The sequence below is a fragment of the Hemicordylus capensis genome, chromosome 4 (genome assembly GCF_027244095.1).
Source record: "Hemicordylus capensis ecotype Gifberg chromosome 4, rHemCap1.1.pri, whole genome shotgun sequence".
Classification (NCBI taxonomy): domain Eukaryota; kingdom Metazoa; phylum Chordata; class Lepidosauria; order Squamata; family Cordylidae; genus Hemicordylus; species Hemicordylus capensis.
In genome coordinates, this window is record NC_069660.1 from 227,999,168 (window position 1) to 228,014,843 (window position 15,676).

The 15,676-nt window shown below is 42.0% G+C and overlaps 1 long non-coding RNA gene across 1 annotated transcript in view; it reads right to left on the minus strand.

The window, feature by feature from the left end:
- LOC128325442 (uncharacterized) overlaps positions 1-13,859 on the minus strand; it is a 46,273-nt gene extending 32,414 nt beyond the window's left edge. The window contains exon 1 of the long non-coding RNA XR_008307453.1: positions 13,570-13,859. This is a non-coding gene — a long non-coding RNA (uncharacterized LOC128325442). The remainder of the gene's footprint in view (positions 1-13,569) is intronic.
- Positions 13,860-15,676: the final 1,817 nt, after the last annotated feature.

Sequence of the window (15,676 nt, forward strand, 5' to 3'; positions counted from 1 at the left end):
TTTGAGACTTTCCAGCATTCATACTATGAGAGAAGAGGGAATTGTCTGATCTCAAGAGAGGAACTGAAGATGAATTTGATCTTTCCTCCTGTTTTGACCTCATAGAGGAGCCTGATGAAGGTGATGGGCTATCCCCGGTACCAGAAGGAAAATCACAAACAACTCCTGTGCCAGAGAAAGTGCATGGTTCAGGAGACCATCTAAAAGACTTCAAGACTTTGTCACTAAATTTTAAATTAATTCAATTTTGGTTGTTATAAAGGGGAGGGATATGTTGTATTCTACCTAGTAATCTTTTGTTTTTGTTGTTTAGATGTTTGTTCCAGAGTGGATCCTGTACAGAGTGTAGGGGGCGGAATCAGAAAGAAAAGAGAGGGAAAGGAGGAGAAAAATACAGTTGCTTCTGAATAAAGCCTTAGTTAAACCAGCATAAGACTCTCTGTGTTTATAAGGGAAGCAGCTATAAAACAGTTTTCATGATGGCTCCAATAAAAAGAATCTCTAGGGAGGAACTTCAATACTTCTGCCCTCACTCTACTCTCAGTGGGCCATTGGCAAATTTCAGTTCCATTGGGCCCCACTTCTTCCTGGGCAAACCCCTAAGCCTCATAGTAGGGCTTACATGGTGGACAGTGGTGCTAACTTGATGGACAGTGGTAAGATAGTGGTGCCCTAAGAATATTTGTATGTTTTGTTTGGAAAGAACAGAAGGCAGTAGAATATTGGGGACTACTAAATATTCTTATCACCAAGCCTCTCAAGCAGACCTCAAACACAGCCTTGAGTTCTGCTGGTCGCAGAATCTGGCCAAAAGCAGAAAAGGAAAGGAGAACTCTAGTGATAAGATGTTGTGTATTGGAGAACACAATACAAACATATACAACATTTCCAATGAAACACATTGGCTAGAGTTAAGTGAAGAAAATAATCCTGTGAGTAAAAAGGGCATCCCAACCATGTTGGCTATGAAAGCAGGAAGAGCTCACAAAAATCCTTCTGCCAGCAATGGAAATATGGCACATATGTGGGGTTCTGGCTACAGCCATTGTGCTGTAGTTTATATAAGGTTATCTCCTTTTCCATCATTTTCTTCCTAGGATGGCAAGTGATAGAGATTATGCTCATCTCTTAACAGTTCTGAGTTTACAGTACTTCCAGCTTATAGAACATTTCTGCAGTTTCATATTTAGCTCCTGGTGAGATCTTAAGAGGCACAATTATATAGATAATAGCCCTTTTCCTCTGTATGAGAGGAAAATAGATACCGAAAGGATCTGAGAAGGCATCACAAGAGCACCAAGGCTTGAGCCAGAAATTAAAATTGATGACGGTTTGTGAAGTATATGAATTATCCTTGCCACTATCTCTTCCAGATATTCAGCTATCATAAATCAAACCATTTCAGTTTTGGGTGCCTGAGCAAGTGTGGTATTTAAAAGCAGCTAATCTGTAGCAACTCTTCCTGTGAAAAAGGATGAATATGTTTACCTTAATTTCCACCTAGTTGATTTAGCCCTAATATGTCTTGTGCTTAGGGCACTTGGATACAATTTTCTACCAAGGAAAAATAATGTTTATACAAATACGAATATGACAAATATTTATATACCGCTTTTCAACCAAAGTTCCCAAAGCGGTTTACATACAGAAATAAATAAATCAATTATTTATTTATTTATTTCCCCAAAGGTCTCACAGTCTAAAAAGGAAACATATGAAAGACACCAGCAACAGCCACTGGAGGGATGCTATGCTGGGGTTGGATAGGGCCAGTTGCTCTCCCCCTGCTAAAGAAAGAAATTCACCACTTTTAAAAGGTGCCTCTTTGCTCAGTTAGCAGGGGTTGGTTCGGTGATATCAATGTTTGGCTCTGTGGTATCAAAATTAAACAAGTCCCTGAAAGCAGTTTTTTCCATTGAGCTATTTTCTTCCAACCATAGAATTCAAATCCTTTAAAAAGGCAATTAGTAATTTCAGCAGCTAATGTGTATATTCCTACCAGGTTTTAAAAGAAGTATTTTCAGTTTCGTTAGCACCAGCCTGTTTCTTTGTCGAGGAGACAAAACTTAAAAATGAAGCAATGGTTATATTATCACCTCCTCTTTAATTCTGAGCACACTGGAGCTCCAGAGAAACAAAAGCAAGTGGCAGAGATCAATTTTTATACTCACTGATACAAAATGCATGTGTGTGTTTGAGAAATGTATCAACCCTGTCAAGGAATCTAGCTTCATTGAAAAACTACCAGATACTTTATATGCAATCTGAACTATAGGAATATTTCAGACTTCAGCCAGGTTTTTGAACTAAGGCTTATAAAGCCATTCCACAATTAATATGCATTGCAAATGGATGAATAAAAACAGTGAATGCTTTGATTTAGGAATCTGTAAAGCTGTCCCGCTAAGGATCACTTCACACATTATGTTTTTAAGGTATACATCTAAGATGGTTTTAAGTGCATACCTTAAAAATATAAATGTGTGAATGTGAGAAATATATGGAGTTTGGTGTTTCTGCATGTGCAGCATCCTGTTATGGATGGATCGGCATAAAGCTCAGTAGGTTCTTGCTTCTTTCTTAAATCTCACTCTTTGCTTTACTCCACTCATAGGTATACATAGAACATAAGACCAGCCTTGCTGGATCAGGCCCAAGGCCCATCTAGTCTAGCATCCTGTTTCACACAGTGGCCCACCAGATGCTACTGGAAGCCTACAGGCAGGAGTTGAGGGCATGCCCTCTCTCCTGCTCTTACTCTCCTGCAACTGGTACTCAGAGGCATCCAGCCTTTGAGGCTGGAGGTGGCCTATAGCCCTCCAACTAGTAGCCGATGATAGACCTCTCCTCCATGAAGTTATCCAAACCTCTCTTAAAGCCATCTAGGTTCTTGGCTGTCACCACATCTTGTGGCAGAGAATTCCACAAGTTGACTGTGCATTGTGTGAAAAAGAAAAAGAAACCACGCACAGTCGGGAAAACAGGAATTCTGCAATGTCTCCTATATTCACTTTTACTCTTCTGTTCTGCATTCTGCAACTCACTCAAGATCTGGATGTCAGGTAACATGGATTGTGCAAGGATTATCAGTATACGGATTTGGGTTTGAATACAGGCCCCCCCATTGCTTGACCGTCTGATGTGTCTGTGTACTGGTGCCAGCAGTTAGATAGTTTGGTAGGCAGGGTAGGAGCAAGGCTATAGGCACCAGGGCTGGCAGTAATAGCAAGATGGTGGCTTGAGTGAGTTAGCCAGGCAACAAGGCAAATGCAATATTGCACACCTTTCTGCCTTTGCTGCCCATTGTTCATCTTCTCCTTCTCTGCCACCTACTCTCATGGAAATGCAGACACCAACGTGTCAGAGTTCCTGGAGACTGAAGCTCTACTTACCAGTGTCCCTTGTGATGAGTTGCTGCACTACAGCAGCTTTTGAGTTTCTACTCTAAGTGCAATGCTGTTCCTGCACTGTGAGGCCTGTTATTGGCTGCCTTGAAGGCAGGAAGAGTATGAGAGGCGTCCTTTCCAAAGCAAAACTTGCCTTTGTTTCCAAAGCAAACCTAGCCTCTGGGGGAGTGGAGGGGGAGTGGGCGACAAAATGGCAAATGTGGTTCAGTGTTAGCAAGTGTAACGTGATGCACATTGGGACGAAAGACCCCAACTTCAAGTATATGCTGATGGGATCTGAGCTGTCAGTGACTGACCAGGAGAGGGATCTTGGAGTTGTGGTGGACAGCTTGTTGAAAGTGTCGACTCAATGTGTGGCAGCTGTGAAAAAGGTCAATTCCATGCTAGGGATCATTAGGAAGGGGATTGAAAATAAAACGGCTAATATTATAATGCCCTTATACAAAACTATTGTGCGACCAGACTTGGAGTACTGCGTACAATTCTGGTCACCACATCTTTAGAGGGACATTGTAGAATTGGAAAATGTACAGAAGAGGGCAACCAAGATGATCAGGGGCCTAGAGCACCTTTCTTATGAGGCAAGACTACAACACCTGGGGCTTTTTAGTTTAGAAAAAAAGATGACTATGGGGAGACATGATAGAGATCTATAAAATCATGCATGGTGTGGAGAAAGTGGAGAGAGAGAAATTCTTTTCCCTCTCACGCAACACTAGAACCAGGGGTCACATTTAACAAAACATTTAAAAGCCCCTTTAAAAATTATGTGTTTTAACTGGGGAGTTTTAAACACTGAGGGCGAAGCGCTTTAGGGAGGGCATTCCAAAGCTGAGGGGCCACAACCCAAAAGGCCCTGTCTCTAGTCCCTGCCAATCAGATCTCTGTTAGTGATGGGGCCATGGGCCATGATGAGATGTTGAGCAGACAGCCCTTGCAGGTTCATATGGGTGAATGCAGTCTGATACAGTAGGTACCCCAGCCCCAAGCTGTGCAAAATTCTAAAGCTCAGGACCAGCACCTTGAATCTAACCCAGAAGTGGACTGGTAACCAAAGAAGCTGCTGCAGGATGGATGTGACACTCATGAAGTGACTTGTACCCTGGGGCATCCTTGCAGCAGCATTCTGGAGCAGCTGAAGCTTCTAAACCATCTTCAAGGGCAGCCCCATGTGGAGCACATTGCAGTAGTCCAATCTGGATGTTACCAAAGCATGAGTGACTGAGGTAAGGTTGAATTTCTCCAAGCAGAGTCACAGCTGGCATACCAGTTATAGCTGGTAAGAAGCACCTCTGCACATTGCCACCATCTATGTCTCCAAGGACAGCATCAGGTCCAGAAACACCTTCTGCAGAGTTTGTCTTTCAGAGGGAGTGTGACTCCACCCAAGACCAGATCTACCTCACTACTTGGATGATCAGTTTTACCAACCCAATATGGAGCCACCATATAACTGTGCTCCTGAGTCCCAACCCGGAAAGACAAACCAGAGGGATGCCATGGTCATTGGTATTGAAAGCCCCTGAGAGGTCCAAGAGAATCAACAGAGTCATACTCCCACTGTCTACCTCCCGGTGTAGGTCATCCACCAGGGTGATCAAGGCAGTTGCCATCCTGAATCCAGGCTGCAAGCCAGACTAGAAAGGATCTAAGTAGTTCAGATTTATCCATGGCTGCCTGGAGCTGAGACGCCACCACTCTTTCCAATACCTTGCCCAAGAAGGGGAGGTTAGAACTGATTGAAAGCTATTTAAATCATCTAGGTCCAATGAAAGCTTTTTAAGGAGAGACCTAATGACTGCCTTCTTCAGCTTTGGGGGCACCACCCTCTGCTTCAGAGAGGCATTCGTCACCCTCGCCACCCATGGACCCAGTCCCTCCCTAGAAGCCTTTACCAACCATGAAGGGCAAGGGTCAAGCACACATGTGGTAGGCCTCAGCTTTCTAAGCAGCCTGTCCAACTTCTCAGGCAACACAGTTTGAGAACCATTCAATATAGCAAGACCAGACGGTGCACTGGTAACATCCAGTTCTGGTGCCGCAAAAACCTTGGCATTGGAATCAGAATGGATATGAGCGATTTTATCCACAAAACGTAATGCAAATTGATCACAGTGGGCTTCCAAGTGTTTTGTTTGATGGTCTTTGGGGGTCCTCACATAGGAGGCCCTGAACCACTCGATAAAGCTCTGCTGAACAACTTTGAGTTGAGATGATGGTAGCGGAAAGGTAGGTTTTCTTTGCTGCCATGACTGCCATACAGTAGGCCCTAATATGGGCTCTAGCCTGTGTTTGGTCACATTCATTCTGAGTTTTCTGCCAACAACACTCAAGTCATTTACCTGCTTGCTTCATTGTCTGCAATTCACCTGTATACCAGGGAGTTGCTTGGACTCGGTGGGTCAAAAGTGGATGCCTAGGCATGACCGTATCAATCACCTGACCCATGTCCTCATACCAGAGGGAGATGGCTACTGTTTATCCCCAGTTCCTGACTTTCTGCTTGGCTTGACATGGTCTTGAGCTTTGGCTTTCAGTTTTTATCCCCAAGCCCCAACTTGTTGCCTTGCTTTCCTGGTCCTGGTTTCCAGCCCCGTGCTACCTAAGCTCTATTCAGACATTTTCTTCAAGACTCATGTACAGCATCTAAACCAGGGCCAGTCGTCCTGCTCCATCCCCATCAGACATCCCCAGCAGTGTGCTGCTTACTGTTACAACAGTGTTCACCTAAAGAGATGAATGCTGTATCTGTGATGGTGCATTCCTCCAATCAGGTTTCAGCTAACCAGGATTTCACCACTCTGACCATTTGGATTTTCTCCCACTCCCACTGTACACTCAGGAACTTCTGTGCCCCCCACCGCCCATTCCCAGTATAAATGCATATGCAAAGTAAAGAAATAAAATAAAAGGTCTAGAAATGGGACTGGAGTGGAAAAACTAGCCTTTGGTACCCTTGCCAAGCAGTGGGGACTGATGGGGACAGAGTTCTTCAAACAGTCTGGCAGTTCTGTTCTTGAGTAATCACATTAAATGTATATGAATAACTTTGGTATCATATCTTAATCTAAACCATTAACGTAGCAGTATTCCTATTCTAAGCAAATAATCCCAGGGTATTTAAGAGACCACCTTCTTTGTCATGAACCCTGCTGCCTATTAAGATCATCTGGCGAGGTCTGGTTATGGTTGCAATTGGCTCATCTGGAGATGACTCGGGGTTGGGCCTTCTGTGTAGCTGCCCCAGGGCTTTAGAATACACCCCCTGTCAACATAAGAGCTTCTCCATATCTGATTTTGTTTTAAAAGACCCTTAAGACATACCTGTTTCCTCAAGCTTTTAATTAAAATTGTTTTTATCCTGTGAAATTATTTTGTTTCATTCTGTTTTTAATTGTTTTTATTCTGTGAAAGTGTTTGGTTTGGTTTTATATTGTAATTTGGATTGTGTACACCTTCTCGAGATGTATCTATCAGGCGGTATAGAAATAGATTTTAAAAAATCAGCAGATATATTCTGCAAACAACAAACCATTTCACTGTTTTTGAAACAAATTATTGCCACAGTGAGCACAATAATCTTCTTAAGTATACATAACATTTTATTTGCAGATGTGATTTAAATGCACCATAACATTTTTGGAACAGTTGTGTATTTTTCCTTATACTGAAAATAAATCTTATTAACTAAGAAATGAATAGTGTTTCAGTATTCTTAAAGAAAAACAACACCCAAATAATACAAGTGGCAGTTGCTACCTCCTGCATCTGTATAACTATGCATCATCATTATCATAATTTTCAAGTCTAAAATGGATTAAATATCTGTAATATCATTATGATTATTTCAACACAAGTCAGGCATCAAATTGTTTACTAATGATAGATATCAGGAGGAAGCAACTTCTCATTCTGATGCAAAAGGCTGTGTTTTCCACTACTGTGCTGCTTACATTATAGCTCCAGGTGCTAGAAGTCATATGCATGACAGGCAGCTATGCACAGGTGTCTATATCACAGTGTACCCAAGCAAGTTATTTAGTACATACACAATCAGGTGTTTTTTGGCAGTTAATTAAGATCTGTTTGATATAACTAATTAGTCAATATTTGTAATGTGTCTTGCTCATGTAAGCTGCCTAGCATTAACTTAGTCATTAGCACACACAATGTAAATATTTATAGGCTAATTATCATGGAGAGTAAACATAAATGGTAATTCCAATACAATGCAATATTGACAAAAAATAATCTTTGTTTTGTAGTGTCAGAACCCGGTTAGTCAGTGACTGACTGATTTAGGGCATGCCCTATCTTGTGTGAACACCGCTGCCTACATTTTATTTATTTATTTATCTATCAAACTTTATACCGCCTAAACTTTCATCGCTGGGCAGTTAACATAAAACAATTAAAACACATATAAAAAGTTAAAACAATTCAACAATTTAAGATCAACCATAAAATTAAAACAGACAATTTTAAAAAGCTGGGAAAGCTTGGGTGAAAAGATGGGTTAAAAAAAATAATTGCCAGAGATGGGGAGGATCGTATCTCAACAGGGAGTGCATTCCACAATTTCAGGGCAGTAACCAAGAAGGTCTGTCTCTGTGTAGCCACCAGACAAGTTGGTGGTAACTGGAGACGGACCTCCTCAGATGACCTCAATGGGTGGTGTGGCTCATAGTGAAGAAGACGCTTAAATACCCAGGGCCTAAGCCATTTAGGGCTTTATAAGTTATAACTAGCACTTTGTATTATGCCTGGAAATCAATTGGCAGCCAGTGAAGCTCCATCAGCAAAGGAGTAATGTGGTCTCTCCGAGAAGACCTAGAAACCAACCTGCCTGCCGCATTCTGAACCAACTGAAGTTTCTGGACTACGTACAAGTCTGGAGGTTACCAACAAATGTACCACTGTTTTGAGGTCATTGAACTCAAGAAATGGGCGCAGCTGGCGTATCAGATGAAGCTGATAGAAAGCACCCCAGCCATTGCCTCAACCTGAGAAACCAAGGAGAGGTGTGGATTCAGAAGTATTCCCAGACTGCGAACCTGCTCCTTTTGGGGAAGTGTGACCCCATCTAGAACAGGCAGATCAAAATTGTCTCTAGAGTTCTGACCCCACACAATAAGTACCTCCGTCTTATCTGGATTCAGCTTCAGTTTATTTTCCCTCATCCAGACCATTACTGCTTCCAGGCAAACATTTAGGGAGGATATGCCAGGTCCTGAAGTTGACATGGAGAAGTAGATCTGGGTGTCATCAGCATACTGGTAACACCCAGCTCCAAATCCCCTGATGATCTCTCCCAGCGGTTTCATGTAGATGTTAAAAAGCACTGGAGAAAGTACAGAACCTTGAGGGACACCATACTTAAGCTCAGATCTCGAAGAGCAACAGTCTCCAATGGACACTATCTGGAATCTGTCTGAGAGGCAGGAGTGGAACCACTGTAAAACAGTGCCTCCCACCCCCAACCCCCTCAGATGTTCCAAAAGGATACTATGATCGATAGTATCAAAAGCCACCGAGAGAGCCAAAAGGACCAACAGAGTCTCACTTCCTCTGTCCATTCCCAATTGGAGATCATCCATCAGGCCGACCAAGGTAGTCTCCACCATATAGCCTGTCCAAAAACCAGTTTGAAATGCGTATAGATAATCAGTTTCCTCCAAGACTTCCTGGAGCTGAGAGGCCACTACCCTCTCAATTACCTTGCCAGCCATGGGAGGTTGGAAACAGGCCTATAATTGCTCAAGTCTGGGGGATCTAATGCAGGCTTCTTTAGAAGAGGTCTAATAATTGCCTCCTTAAGACAAAGAGGCACCCTGCCCTCCCTCAGAGAAACATTTATGTTTCCTACCAGACCTCCTACAAGAGCCTCCCTGCTAGATTAAACAAGCCATGTTGGACAAGGGTCAAGAGAACAAGTGGTAAGCTTCACTGCTTGTCCACATCCTCAGGATTAACAAACTGAAACAAATCCAGTCGAATCACATAAGAGCAATTGTTGCACACCTCCAGTTCAGACATCAAATTAATTGTGGAGTTTCCATCTACAGGTGAAACTCGGAAAATTAGAATATCGTGCAAAAGTCCATTAATTTCAGTAATGCAAATTAAAAGGTGAAACTGATATATGAGACAGACGCATTACATGCAAAGCGAGATAAGTCAAGCCTTAATTTGTTATAATTGTGATGATCATGGTGTACAGCTCATGAAAACCCCAAATCCACAATCTCAGAAAATTAGAATATTACATGGAACCAAGAAGACAAGGATTGTAGAATAGAACAATATCGGACCTCTGAAAAGTGTAAGCATGCATATGTATTCAGTACTTGGTTTGGGCCCCTTTTGCAGCAATTACTGCCTCAATGCGGCGTGGCATGGATGCTATCAGCCTGTGGCACTGATGAGGTGTTATGGAAGACCAGGATGCTTCATTAGCGGCCTTCAGCTCTTCTGCATTGCTTGGTCTCATGTCTCTCATCCTTCTCTTGGCAATGCCCCATAGATTCTCTATGGGTCAGGACAGGCGAGTTTGCTGGCCAATCAAGCACAGTACACTGTATACTTTTAACTGAAGCTTAAAGCTCAAAATACATTCTGGATGAGGCCAAATGTGGAAAGCAAGGACTAAATTAGGGAACAGAAAGCAGGCAGGAAGGTATGGCATTGTATGTACCATGAGGGAGGGGGGAACTGAATATGGCTCCATTTGACCCTTTGGTGATTCCTTTATGCCCACACAGCTGCGCTCACACCAGATGGGATTGTACCCTTAGAATATAACCATGAACACAGCTTGGTTTACAGGGCTGTAACTTAAAACTCATATGGCGCCGTTTCGATGACCTTGTATTACATTGTCTAGTTAAGTATTTAACATGATTATAATGGAAGCAAGTTATAGAAGAAGCTATATGAGAAAATAAATGCAGCCTGTATTTTAGCTCTTTTAATGTGCTTTGTTTATACACATTTTAAGTTCATATTTCACTATAATCTGATGGCTTCAACAAACAGATGGCCGGTTTCAGCATCACACAAAATAATGCTTAAAGCCTGGATGTCTGTGACATCCCTGATCCTTGGGGGTGTGTGCTTTCCCCTTCTCTGTCCACACAAGGCTTAAACTCTGTTTTTGTTACACGGCAAGCACTGACAAAAAAACGCTGCACTGGGATTATTTTTGGTGCTCTGGCCTACTGTCTCAGTTGCTTATCCATTTTTGCTTTTTCCTAGAGAATGTCTAGTTTCAGTTAGCCTGTGTTCTCCTTTTCCTAGCTTCTTCTGTAGCTTTTTACAGAGGCAGAAAGGATTAATTTAGGAAATATAATACAGCTATACAAAAATGTTAGCACTTTATCATGAAAGCACACTCTCAGATTACTTTCAGAAGATCAGAATTTCAGTGTTAAATTTATATTTATAAAATTACAATAAAAGTTTAATTTTAGCTTAAATGTCTCCTTTTGGCTTAACCTTGCTCCTGTTAAAACCTTTCTCCTCTATCTAGTTCTTAAGAGAGAGAAAATGACAGTTTGCAACATGTCTAATGACAGAGAAAAATAGCAGACAATTATTTAGTAACTTATGTGGCTATGAAATGGAATGATCCATGAAAACCTGATATTGCTTAATCCATTCTTTTTGTAACAAAGAGCTGTCATTATCAGGAGTATGAATTCTACATTAGTGATTTTAGAAGGCTACTCTTTGAAACTGTGGCTTGAACCGATTCATTTCAATCTGCCTGTTGGCAAAAAAAAAAGGGGGGGGAGGGGAGTCTGCTTCCAAGGAGCATTATTAATATAAGAGAAAGCTTCTCCCATATGGATTCAATCTTATTTAGTGTTGTGGGAGTTTTGCTGCATCTTTTGGAGAATTAGCTTTCTAATCTTTTAATAACAATAGTGGCTGGATAATTCATCACCTTTATTTTCCATATTGTTTAACACATCAGCATTTAAGTTAATTCATTACAGATTTGGACAATAGAGGCAGTCATGATAAAGCATGCAAGATCCTGCCAAAAACAGCAATCTGGTCTATAATATGTAGGAATGCATCTTCATTATGTGACGTCATCATAGTGGCATCACATCTACATTAAGGCAGTGCGGGTGCTGCAGAAGATGCTTTTTGTCAATCTCTTCTTCACTCTGAGGCCCAAAGTACCTGCTGCAAATATGTCCCTCAACGTTGTGCAGCCATCAGGGACCTATTTTCAACAGGCAGAAAGGGCTTTAGAGCAAAGAAGAGATACGTTGGTCACCTTTCTTAGCATCAGCACAGTATTAGTGTGGATGGCAGATATTGTGATAATATCACATAATGAACATCCATCTGTACAGATAACAGGAAAGAAAAAGGGAAACTTCATTGCTGTTTTTGGCAAAGTGGGTTTCAGAGTGAAGAGGAGAAAGATGAAAATTACTGTTTCTTTCCTAAGACTCAGATATCATTAGCAGCATTAGTGCTATGTTAGTCTGAATGTCAACCATTATTTGTATATACTACATCACTGAATGTCAGGAGACTGGTGGACATTAGATGCCACCAGCAGGTGTATTTTCCTCTGTGGCTAATAACCACTTTTGGAAAGGGCAACTGGATTGTGGATGTGTTATGAGGGATGGATTAGACCCTCCCCACCAATGAACATAAGAACATAAGAACAGCCCTGCTGGATCAGGCCCCAGACCCATCTAGTCCAGCATCCTGTTTCACACAGTGGCCCACCAGATGCCGCTGGAAGCCACAGACAGGAGTTGAGAGCATGCCCTCTCTCCTGCTTTTACTCCCCTGCAACTGGTACACAGAAGCATCCTGATGCAGATGAAATAGCCCTAATGCAATAGCCCAGATTTGATCACATGCAATAGGCCTGATTTGAACCCCCTTTCTCTGCACCCCCTTTCTCTGATTTGAACCCCCTTTCTCTGCTTTTTGAAAAAAGATGGGATTTATTTACTTGCTTACTTGTTTATTTGAGCCCCTGGTGGCGCAGTGGTAAAATTGCCGCCCTGTAACCAGAAGGTTACAAGTTCGATCCTGACCAGGGGCTCAAGGTTGACTCAGCCTTCCATCCTTCCGAGGTCAGTAAAATGAGTACCCAGAATGTTGGGGGCAATATGCTAAATCATTGTAAACCGCTTAGAGAGCTCCGGCTATAAAGCGGTATATAAATGTAAGTGCTATTGCTATTTATATAGTCCCAATGGGGATCTCCCACATTACATCTAGTTTGGATATGGGGTGTGAAGAAATGTACATGGAGCGGGGGGCAAGAGTTGCCATAGCAACCACACATGGAATGTTGAGAGGAAGATTTGACTACAGACAGTTAGTGACAGTTAGCTGGTTAAGAGGAGAGAACTGAGTAAGACAGAAGAACAGAGCTCAGAGCCCGAGTTCCTGTGTGGGCGACTGAACAAGGGCAATTGTTCAAATTCTGTGTGAATTCTTGGTTAACTGATGTTCAGAAACTGTAATAAGCCAGTAGTGTGCTGGAACAGTAATCTGGGGTGTAGAGTAAAATACCTGAGTGGGAATCCTGAGAGAGAAGGATCCCAGAAGCAAAACTGGTTAAACAGACAAGCAGAGGCATATCTAGGGAAAATAGCGCCTAGGGCAAGCACTGAAATTGCGCCCCCTGTCCAAGCATCTGACACCCATCTTTCAGATAACTTTACCATAATATCAGCTGAAAAATACAAGTCAGGCTCGTTAATCTTTTAATATTTCAAAAACTATTTAGCAGTGGACTTAGCCAGATCAAAAAATGCTGGAAAACTACACATTTCAGTACGCTGGGGCTCATGAAATACCCAAATACTATGTGGAGGTGTACTTGGAAAACTAGAAGTGCCTGTCTAATTCTCTACTATGCATTGTAGCATCACTGTTACATAAGTTTTAAAAATCAATGGAGAATTTGACTTTTCCCAGATACTCTGTAAATAATTAAAGGATATGCAGAGTAAACTGTGTCACTGCTTGGAATATATTCTGGTATTTCAGAAAGACAGTAAAAATGAGAGAAAGAGCAAGAAACTCCCAGTGGGCATTAATACTAAGGATTTCACACTGATTCAAAGAGAAACTCACCATTAATAGCCATATTATTAAGACATCACATTTAACTTACTTCCGCTTTTACCAGTCAACAAGGGGGCAGGGGCAGCCAAATGCAGGATTTCTTCCCAACTGTGGTTCTGCTAGTACCTTGAAACTTCAATTTGAGCCCTTGGTTTCAAGTTGGTTAGGTTGCTGAAACCACGGGTCCGCTAGCCGCACTGTATATTTCAGATTCAGTGCCTGCTGTGACGTGGGGTTCATGCTGAAGCTCCTCCCACAACCATAGAGAGGGAGGCTCAGAGCATCTCAGAAATGCATCAGCTCTAGGCAGCCCATGTTGCTTGCTAGCTGTTTCTTGGAGCAAACGCTCCACCTTTTGTTGCCTAGCAACTCATCACCTCATCCCTCCTTTCACTGCCTGGCAATAGGCACACTGCGTTCCTAGTATTTTCCTCATTTAAAGGCACAGAATTAGAATGAGCATAAGGGTGCAGGGAAGGGGGACCGTAACCATGCCTTCTCTTCAGGGGCATAGCAAGGTTGGAGTGGGCCCAGAGACGTGACTTTTAAATGGGCACGCCCCTCACTCACTGCTTTCCTCTCTTTCTCCTGGCCCAATGTGTCTGCTAACTATCCCAACTAGTTATAAGGTGTAAATAACAATAGAACCAACTAATACAAGGATTTAAGTCTGATATTTCAAAATAAGTATGCTGCCTGGAAATACATTTCACTGAATACACACACGCACCTCTTCATCATCATCATCATCATCATCATCATCATCATTATTATTATTATTAGTGCCCAGTGAGGAACTACCTTGGCGTGGTTGTGGGGCTTGTGTGCTCTGATGAAGGTGAGAGCTATGCCAGAGGTCGAACCATACTGGACAGGTCTCACCAGAGGAGCCAGACAAAGAGTGCCTCTCCCATCAACAATATGGTAAGACGTAACTTTAATAAATCTATACCGGATCGGTCGTTGCCCGGGTCAACAAGGACCGCGCCAGATGCTATAGTACCTGGACATCTGGTGGCAAGTAGGCAACAGGACTCAGGATCTTCAGTTGAGCAACCAGGGCTGGAGACAGCAAAGTTACTGGAAGAAACAGCTGCTTAACCAAAAAAAATATACAACAAATGCCAACAAGGAAATAATGATCTGCTATTACAAGTCTAGTCCAACTAGAAGAGGTTATTTTAAAAGAATGTACCAAATTTGGAAAGAGAAGCATCCAGACACAGAAATAACAGAACAAAGGCTAGCAGACCAGAGAAGATTCATAATAAGAAATAGGGTATTCACAGGAGTTGAGCTGGAAGAACTGCAAAGAGCAATACAGGCTCAAGATATGGAAGAAGAATTATCACCAATTGAAGAAGTTGCTCAGGAGCAGGTGGAGGAGGTGTTGGAAATCGAGGATGCCACTGTTGCTGAACTGTTTCAAAATCAAAACCAGGCAACCTCCCCTTTACCTTCACCTCAAAAACCCGAATGCTGTTTAACAGAAAAGCAACAAGAAATAAAGCAAAAAATAACTGAGCACATGAACCAAACAACCACCAGGGTTCGACTTCCAGCTCTAAAAACAGTTGCCAAAAAACTTGCTCAGGCATTAAAAGATGTCAATGCTGCACTTGCAGAGATAACAACCAAGAATTTGCAAGAAACAAACCAACTAATGTACAGTGCAGCAACAATAACAACACAAGAGCTCGGATATAAGATCAGTGGACCTGTCAAAAAAGAAAGCAGTACATCACCTAAATGGAAGATTAGATTAGAAAATAAAATCTCCAGCCTTAGATCAGATGCTAGTAAATTGAAAGATATGAAAGACAAGAAGCTGAAGAATGAAAACACCAAACAGTATCTGATCCAAAAATACCACCTAGATTCAAGGAAAATTAGAGAAGTCCTGGAAATAATAAAGCAGCAAATAACAGCAGTGTCAAAGAAGATTAGCAGATACGAAGCTAGAATTACACAACACAGGCAGAATCTCCAATTCCAGTCGAATCAGAGACGTTTCTACCAAAGCATAGAAGGAGAAACTGCAAGAAACCTAGAAACACCAAATAAAGAAGAAACAGTGCAATTCTGGGGGAAATTATGGGACAATGCAATAGATTATAATAAAAAAGCAGGCTGGATGAAAGAGGTCAAAAAATGTA